Source organism: Salmo trutta, unplaced genomic scaffold, assembly GCF_901001165.1.
Source record: "Salmo trutta unplaced genomic scaffold, fSalTru1.1, whole genome shotgun sequence".
Classification (NCBI taxonomy): domain Eukaryota; kingdom Metazoa; phylum Chordata; class Actinopteri; order Salmoniformes; family Salmonidae; genus Salmo; species Salmo trutta.
The window spans coordinates 598,661-609,241 of NW_021822373.1; the positions used below are offsets into that span (position 1 = coordinate 598,661).

General features: G+C 37.7%; 1 long non-coding RNA gene across 1 annotated transcript; it reads left to right on the forward strand.

Annotated features, from left to right (window-relative positions):
• Positions 1-200: 200 nt before the first annotated feature.
• On the forward strand, positions 201-9,506 carry LOC115182031 (uncharacterized). The gene is made up of 2 exons (XR_003873603.1): positions 201-495; positions 9,197-9,506. It is a non-coding gene; the product is annotated as an uncharacterized LOC115182031 (long non-coding RNA).
• Positions 9,507-10,581: the final 1,075 nt, after the last annotated feature.

Genomic DNA, 10,581 nt, shown 5'->3' on the forward strand with positions numbered 1-10,581 from the left:
ACCCCTGGGGAGAGAGGAGCTGATACCCCTGGGGAGAGAGGAGCAGCTACCCCTGGGGAGAGAGAGGAGCTGCTACCCCTGGGGAGAGAGTGGAGCTGCTACCCCTGGGGAGAGAGGAGCTGCTACCCCTGGGGAGAGAGGAGCTGCAACCAGGAGAGACAGTGACCCTGCTCGGGAAGAGCTTAACGATTGGTGATTGTTGGGGCACAATTGGCAGGAGCTTCAGTGATGAAGACTGCTGAACTTGCTGATGTTTCACAATATGCCACGGCCGTCTCAGTCACCAGGTCTCAACACAATAGAACACCACCATCCCTCCAATAGACTTCCAGACAGGTGTAGAATGTTTGCCAAGGCACATTGTAAGAGCTGTAAAGAGAGAGGGACTCGGAGAGAGAACAGGTAGAACCTGATATGTAAATGAGCAGAGCAAACGAAAGTAACTTTCGACGACCGAATGATCATTCAGACTCTGTTTCTGTTGAGAGATAAAAGGTAAGACGACGATTGTCATGTGTATTAATATAGTTGATGATATTGTTGTGTGTATTAATATAGTTGATGATATTGTTGTGTGTATTAATATAGTTGATGATATTGTTGTGTGTATTAATATAGTTGGTGATATTGTCGTGTGTATTAATATAGTTGATGATATTGTTGTGTGTATTCATATAGTTGATGATATTGTTGTGTGTATTAATATAGTTGGTGATATTGTTATGTGTATTAATATAGTTGATGATATTGTTATGTGTATTCATATAGTTAATTATATTTTTGGTGGACAGTGTGATAATAGTTCTAATTTCCTTAAAATGTTTTCGATATAAATTAGATGCGTGGGGTGAATTCGTTCTGTGCCCATCTGTGTGCCCCAGGGTGATCGCTCCTACACTATCTACAATCTAAAAGGGTTCTTTGGCTGTCCCCATAGGAGAACCCTTTGTAGAACCCTTTTTTGGTACTAGGTAGAACCCTTCTGGGTTCCGTGAAGAACCCTTTCCACAGAGGGTTCTACATGGAAGCCAGAAGGGTTCTACCTGGAACCCAAAAGCGTTCTCCTATGGGGACGGCCGGAGGACCCGTTTGGAACCCTTTATTCTAAGAGTGTACTGTATCATAGGTCTATACACTTGTCTTCTGAAAACAGACTTAAAACACAACAAGCAAGAAACAAACATGTTCTCTTTATAATCTACAGTTAACTCTTTTCACTCAGGAAGGTATGTTGTGTGAAAGAGAGACAAATAAATATTGTTCGAGAGACTAACAACAACTTACACTTCCTCAAAACAGTTTGTGTGTATTCATTAGTGCCCACCGTAGCAAAACGATTGGCAACAGAAACCGTTAAGGTCACATTGTACAGCATTTAGAGTAAACGGTTTATGTTTTATTTAACATCTTAAAACTGTTGGCTGTGGAGTAAACTTATGAATACAACCCAGGTTGTAGCCTACGACTCGGCATGTTGATACCTGCCTCTTGCTGAAACCTGAACGTAGCCTGAGGGGTATACTATGATACAGGCTTGATATACTGGTTTTCTAAAGCTAGCCAGCTTCAGTTAGCTTCACATTCCAGCTCAGGCCTCACCCATCAGAATATACAGAACAGAACAGAAAAAATCGCAATGAAGTTTCAAGGTGAGAATCCTGCCAGGGATTATTGTAAAGTGTGTAGATAAATTAAATGTAATGTTAGTACAGTGAATGACAGTAAAACCCTCCTAACAGTCTACTACTACTGAGACAGGTTGGTGTAATGTTAGTATAGTGAATGACAGTTAAACCCTCCTAACAGTCTACTACTACTGAGACAGGTTGGTGTAATGTTAGTATAGTGAATGACAGTAAAACCCTCCTAACAGTCTACTACTACTGAGACAGGTTGGTGTAATGTTAGTATAGTGAATGACAGTAAAACACTCCTAACAGTCTACTACTACTGAGACAGGTTGGTGTAATGTTAGTATAGTGAATGACAGTAAAACCCTCCTAACAGTCTACTACTACTGAGACAGGTTGGTGTAATGTTAGTATAGTGAATGACAGTAAAACCCTCCTAACAGTCTACTACTACTACTGAGACAGGTTGGTGTAATGTTAGTATAGTGAATGACAGTAAAACACTCCTAACAGTCTACTACTACTGAGACAGGTTGGTGTAATGTTAGTATAGTGAATGACAGTTAAACCCTCCTAACAGTCTACTACTACTGAGACAGGTTGGTGTAATGTTAGTATAGTGAATGACAGTAAAACCCTCCTAACAGTCTACTACTACTGAGACAGGTTGGTGTCAGTTTAATCAGACAAAATGGAGCTGACTGGACGTGGTCAAGTCAAATTCAATATATCAATAATCAGATATTATAGTTCTACATTTAACATTTCATATGATAATGTAATTGTTTCATAGTTCCTCTATAGTGTAGTGATCCTCTACATTTCATATGATAATGTAATTGTATCATAGTTCCTCTATAGTGTAGTGATCCTCTACATTTCATATGATAATGTAATTGTATCATAGGTCCTCTATAGTGTAGTGATCCTCTACATTTCCTATGATAATGTAATTGTATCATAGTTCCTCTATAGTGTAGTGATCCTCTACATTTCATATGATAATGTAATTGTATCATAGGTCCTCTATAGTGTAGTGATCCTCTACATTTCCTATGATAATGTAATTGTATCATAGTTCCTCTATAGTGCATTGATCCTCGCTATATGAGCCACTTCACAATTCCAACCAAGTGACCCAATTGGTGCCAATGGTTTGCTACATTGGTGTCAGAAGTGGTATGGTGTCTGTGAGGTCATCAGATGTGGTATGGTGTCTATGAGGCCATCAGAAGTGGTATGGTGTCTGTGAGGTCATCAGATGTGGTATGGTGTCTGTGAGGTCATCAGATGTGTGAGGAGTAGTCGAAGCACAGGACTTGCTTTTATAGGGGGCAGTGTGAGCCAGGTTACAATTCCCATCGCAGCAATAGGGATAACCCTGTTTATACTGATACTGGGTTAACCCTATTGATACTGATACTGGGTTAACACTATTAATACTGATACTGGGTTAACCCTATTTATACTGATACTGGGTTAACCCTATTGATACTGATACTGGGTTAACACTATTGATACTGATACTGGGTTAACCCTATTAATACTGATACTGGGTTAACACTATTGATACTGATACTGGGTTAACACTATTAATACTGATACTGGGTTAACACTATTAATACTGATACTGGGTTAACCCTATTGATACTGATACTGGGTTAACCCTATTAATACTGATACTGGGTTAACACTATTAATACTGATACTGGGTTAACACTATTGATACTGATACTGGGTTAACACTATTGATACTGATACTGGGTTAACCCTGTTTATACTGATACTGGGTTAACACTATTGATACTGATACTGGGTTAACCCTATTAATACTGATACTGGGTTAACACTATTGATACTGATACTGGGTTAACACTATTAATACTGATACTGGGTTAACACTATTAATACTGATACTGGGTTAACACTATTGATACTGATACTGGGTTAACACTATTAATACTGATACTGGGTTAACACTATTGATACTGATACTGGGTTAACCCTGTTTATACTGATACTGGGTTAACCCTATTTATACTGATACTGGGTTAACCCTATTGATACTGATACTGGGTTAACACTATTGATACTGATACTGGGTTAACACTATTTATACTGATACTGGGTTAACACTATTAATACTGATACTGGGTTAACACTATTAATACTGATACTGGGTTAACACTATTAACACTGATACTGGGTTAACACTATTTATACTTATACTGGGTTAACCCTATTGATACTGATACTGGGTTAACACTATTAATACTGATACTGGGTTAACCCTATTGATACTGATACTGGGTTAACCCTATTGATACTGATACTGGGTTAACACTATTGATACTGATACTGGGTTAACACTATTTATACTGATACTGGGTTAACACTATTCATACTGATACTGGGTTAACACTATTGATACTGATACTGGGTTAACACTATTAATACTGATACTGGGTTAACACTATTGATACTGATACTGGGTTAACCCTATTAATACTGATACTGGGTTAACCCTGTTTATACTGATACTGGGTTAACACTATTAATACTGATACTGGGTTAACACTGTTTATACTGATACTGGGTTAACCCTATTAATACTGATACTGGGTTAACACTATTAATACTGATACTGGGTTAACACTATTAATACTGATACTGGGTTAACACTGTTTATACTGATACTGGGTTATCACTATTGATACTGATACTGGGTTAACCCTGTTTATACTGATACTGGGTTAACACTATTAATACTGATACTGGGTTAACACTGTTTATACTGATACTGGGTTATCACTATTGATACTGATACTGGGTTAACCCTGTTTATACTGATACTGGGTTAACACTATTAATACTGATACTGGGTTAACACTATTAATACTGATACTGGGTTAACACTATTGATACTGATACTGGGTTAACCCTATTAATACTGATACTGGGTTAACACTATTGATACTGATACTGGGTTAACCCTATTGATACTGATACTGGGTTAACACTATTGATACTGATACTGGGTTAACACTATTGATACTGATACTGGGTTAACACTATTGATACTGATACTGGGTTAACCCTATTAATACTGATACTGGGTTAACCCTATTAATACTGATACTGGGTTAACCCTATTTATACTGATACTGGGTTAACACTATTGATACTGATACTGGGTTAAATCTGTCACTTCCAGGACTGCTCATTTTGTCAAAAATGAAAAAAAGAAAAAAATAACAACTCACAGCTGTGTTAATAGACCCAACTCAAACATCTGCTATCTTGAAATGTCCAAAAAAGGTATTTAAATGGGCCTACCAGACATCTTCTTGAGAGAAGACAAGGTCAGGGATCTCTCTGGTCACCCACAAAGCCATTTCCTCCTTTGGCCGTCTCTCCTTCCAGTTCTCTGCTGCCAATGACTGGAACGAACTACAAAAATCTCTGAAACTGTAAACACATATCTCCCTCACTAGCTTTAAGCACCAGTTGTCAGAGCAGCTCTAATATTACTGCACCTGTACATAGCCCATCTATAATTTAGCCCAACTACCTCTTCCCCTACTGTATTTATTTATTTATTAATTTATTTTGCTCCTTTGCACCCCATTATTTCTATGTCTACTTTGCACTTTCTTCCACTGCATATCTACCATTCCAGTGTTTCACTATATATTATATATTATATATAGACTTATTTTTCTACTGTATAATTGATTGTATGTTTGTTTACTCCATGTGTAACTCTGTGTTGTTGTATGTTGTCGAACTGCTTTGCTTTATCTTGGCCAGGTTGCAATTGTAAATGAGAACTTGTTCTCAACTAGCCTACCTGGTTAAATAAAGGTGAAATAAATAAAAATGTATATACTGTATTCAAGTCATGGTTCATCCTATATAACTACTGCTGTCCACTTCATATGTATATACTGTATTCTAGTCCTGGTTCATCCTATATAACTACTGCTGTCCACTTCATATGTATATACTGTATTCTAGTCCTGGTTCATCCTATATAACTACTACTGTCCACTTCATATGTATATACTGTATTCTAGTCCTGGTTCATCCTATATAACTACTGCTGTCCACTTCATATGTATATACTGTATTCTATATAACTACTGCTGTCTACTTCATATGTATATACTGTATTCTATATAACTACTGCTGTCTACTTCATATGTATATACTGTATTCTATATAACTACTGCTGTCTACTTCATATGTATATACTGTATTCTATATAACTACTGCTGTCCACTTCATATGTATATACTGTATTCTAGTCCTGGTTCATCCTATATAACTACTGCTGTCCACTTCATATGTATATACTGTATTCTAGTCATGGTTCATCCTATATAACTACTACTGTCCACTTCATATGTATATACTGTATTCTATATAACTACTGCTGTCCACTTCATATGTATATACTGTATTCTATATAACTACTGCTGTCCACTTCATATGTATATACTGTATTCTATATAACTACTGCTGTCTACTTCATATGTATATACTGTATTCTATATAACTACTGCTGTCCACTTCATATGTATATACTGTATTCTATATAACTACTGCTGTCCACTTCATATGTATATACTGTATTCTATATAACTACTGCTGTCTACTTCATATGTATATACTGTATTCTAGTCATGGTTCATCCTATATAACTACTGCTGTCTACTTCATATGTATATACTGTATTCTATATAACTACTGCTGTCCACTTCATATGTATATACTGTATTCTAGTCCTGGTTCATCCTATATAACTACTGCTGTCCACTTCATATGTATATACTGTATTCTAGTCCTAGTTCATCCTATATAACTACTACTGCTGTCCACTTCATATGTATATACTGTATTTTAGTCATGGTTCATCCTATATAACTACTGCTGTCTACTTCATATGTATATACTGTATTCTATAGAACTACTGCTGTCCACTTCATATGTATATACTGTATTCTAGTCATGGTTCATCCTATATAACTACTGCTGTCCACTTCATATGTATATACTGTATTCTAGTCCTGGTTCATCCTATATAACTACTGCTGTCCACTTCATATGTATATACTGTATTCTAGTCCTGGTTCATCCTATATAACTACTGCTGTCTACTTCATATGGATATACTGTACTCTAGTCCTGGTTCATTCTATATAACTACTGCTGTCTACTTCATATGTATATACTGTATTCTATATAACTACTGCTGTCCACTTCATATGTATATACTGTATTCTAGTCATGGTTCATCCTATATAACTACTGCTGTCCACTTCATATGTATATACTGTATTCTATATAACTACTGCTGTCCACTTCATATGTATATACTGTATTCTATATAACTACTGCTGCCCACTTCATATGTATATACTGTATTCTAGTCCTGGTTCATCCTATATAACTACTGCTGTCCACTTCATATGTATATACTGTATTCTAGTCCTGGTTCATCCTATATAACTACTGCTGTCCACTTCATATGTATATACTGTATTCTAGTCCTGGTTCATCCTATATAACTACTGCTGTCCACTTCATATGTATATACTGTATTCTAGTCCTGGTTCATCCCATATAACTACTGCTGTCTACTTCATATGTATATACTGTATTCTATATAGCTACTGCTGTCCACCTCATATGTATATACTGTATTCTATATAACTACTGCTGTCCACTTCATATGTATATACTGTATTCTAGTCATGGTTCATCCTATATAACTACTGCTGTCCACTTCATATGTATATACTGTATTCTAGTCCTGGTTCATCCTATATAACTACTGCTGTCCACTTCATATGTATATACTGTATTCTATATAACTACTGCTGTCCACTTCATATGTATATACTGTATTCTAGTCCTGGTTCATCCCATATAACTACTGCTGTCTACTTCATATGTATATACTGTATTCTATATAACTACTGCTGTCCACTTCATATGTATATACTGTATTCTATATAACTACTGCTGTCCACTTCATATGTATATACTGTATTCTAGTCATGGTTCATCCTATATAACTACTGCTGTCCACTTCATATGTATATACTGTATTCTAGTCCTGGTTCATCCTATATAACTACTGCTGTCCACTTCATATGTATATACTGTATTCTATATAACTACTGCTGCCCACTTCATATGTATATACTGTATTCTAGTCCTGGTTCATCCTATATAACTACTGCTGTCCACTTCATATGTATATACTGTATTCTAGTCCTGGTTCATCCTATATAACTACTGCTGTCTACTTCATATGTATATACTGTACTCTAGTCCTGGTTCATCCAATATAACTACTGCTGTCCACTTCATATGTATATACTGTATTCTAGTCCTGGTTCATCCTATATAACTACTACTGTACATCTACTATTCTTCAGATATAATACAGATGTACTCCAAATTGTCTATGCATCACATCATAGTACACAGTGCATATATATATATATATATATATATATATATATCATTGCTTGTCCTAATATTTTCATTGACTTTTTAGATTTGCCCTCTGTGAGCTAGGAACACAAGCATTGTTAGATATTACTGTACTGTTGGAGCTAGGAACACAAGCATTGTTAGATATTACTGCACTGTTGGAGCTGGGAACACAAGCATTTCACTTCACCCACAATAACATCTGATAAATATGTGTATGAAACCAATTAAATAAAATGTGATTGTATTGTTGAAAGTGTTAGATCATTCTCAATCCGTGTTGTGTCTTGTCTAAGAACAGCCCTTAGCCGTGGTTCTGTATAATAACCATATATCTGTCACGTCCTGGCCAGTATATAAGGTTAATTGTTTTGTAGTTTGGTCAGGGCGTGACAGAGGGTATTTGTTTTATGTGGTTCAGGGTGGTGTGTTTGATTAAGGGTGTTTGAGTTAGTATTTCCGGGGTTTTGGTTTATAGTCTGTTTATGTATTTCTATGTCTAGTCTGGTGAGTGTGTTTCTATGTTGGTTAATTGGGATTGGGACTCTCAGTTGAAGGCAGGTGTTGTCTATCTGCCTTTGATTGAGAGTCTCATATATAAGGGTGTGTTTGTGATTTGTGGGTGATTGTTCTGTGTTCAGCCCTAGGCTTTGCCAGACTGTTTGTTGTCGTTCGTTTCTCGTGTTTGTTATTTTTGTACGGTCATTTGTTTGAAGTTAATAAATCATCAAAATGAGCATACACGTACCTGCTGCGTTTTGGTCCTCTTTCACCAACGACAACCGTGACAATATCACACCTCCTCAGGACTTGATTTATAAGGCATTATAAAGGTGATTAAAATGATGATACACACGTACTTCATAGAAAACTGTTACCCTTCATATATTCTAACAACTCACATTTTAAGATTCATTATGTCATTTGTTCCATGTTAAGGGCTCTAACATTGGAACAAAATTATTTGTCTCCCTCTTGATGTTGCTTGCAGTTCCTCTCTCTCTTCCTGCATTCCTCTAACCTCTCCCCCCTCCCTCCCTCTAACCCCACCCCTCTGGCAGAACCAGGAAGTCCATCCCCCTTCACAAACTCTCTTCTGAGGAAACGAAACTGATCTGAGTCTCTGTGTTGTCTGTCTGTGTGAGAGTGAACAACCGTCCCAATGGCTCAACAGGGAGTTCTGCTGGACCAGGACCAGTTATGTTGTTCTGTCTGTCTGGATCTACTGAAGGAACCAGTCGCCATCCCCTGTGGACACAGTTACTGTAGGAGCTGTATTGAGGGCTGCTGGGATCAGGATGTTCTGAAAGGGGTCTATAGCTGTCCTCAGTGCAGACAGACCTTCAGTCCGAGGCCTAGGCTGAGTAAAAATAACATGTTGGCTGAGCTGGTGGAGAAACTGAAGAAGACAGGACTCCAGGCTGCTCCTCCTCCTGCTCTGTGCTATGCTGGACCTGGAGATGTGGCGTGTGATTTCTGCACTGGGACCAGAAAGCAGAAAGCCCTCATGTCCTGTCTGGCATGTCTGGCCTCTTACTGTGAGACTCACCTCCAATCTCACTACGAATCTCCTGCTTTGAAGAAGCACAAGCTGGTCAAAGCCACCGCACAACTACAGGAGAAGATCTGCTCTCATCATGACAAACTGCTGGAGGTTTACTGTCGTACCGATCAGCAGTGTATCTGTCTGATGTGTACAATGGACGAACATAAAGGCCATGATACAGTGTCAGCTGCAGCAGAGAGGACTGAGAAACAGGTAAGACCAGAACAACTTGTTGGTGACTGTCTGATAAACAAAGAATTAAAGATACAGTAGGAACTAAGGCTGTTTGAATATGAGATCATTGAAATGAAATTGATCCTCAGCAGAACAAATATGAACACAAACCTTGAGTATATTGATATGTTAACCCAGATTCTCCAGATGTATCACCATTTTATAATGTCAAACACTATTATCATTCTGAATGGCCTTTTATGAGTCCAAAGTTCAGTCTCAACCTGTTGATACATGTAGTCCTACCATAAAAACTATAATCATTCACATAGCAACAAATAAATATCATTTAGTAAATGGACCATCCATTTTTTAGACCTTCCTCTCTATGGGCCCTATGTCACATTACTATACTATTGATCTACTGGACTAATAAAGCTTGACAGCTCATTGAAGAGTGATTCTCCACAGAGGCAGCTGGGGATGAGTCAGCAGAAGGTCCAGCAGAGATTCCAGAAGAGAGAGAAGAAGCTGAAGGAGCTCCAACAGGCTGTGGAGTCTCTCAAGGTGAGTATTGTTGACCAGAGGAGACACACCATTTCACCTGTCTCCTCCAGTCAGAGAGGGAGAGAGAGAGAGAGAGAGAGAGAGAGAGAGAGAGAGAGAGAGAGAGAGAGAGAGAGAGAGAGAGAGAGAGGTAGAGGGGCCCCTATCCAATCCCACTGA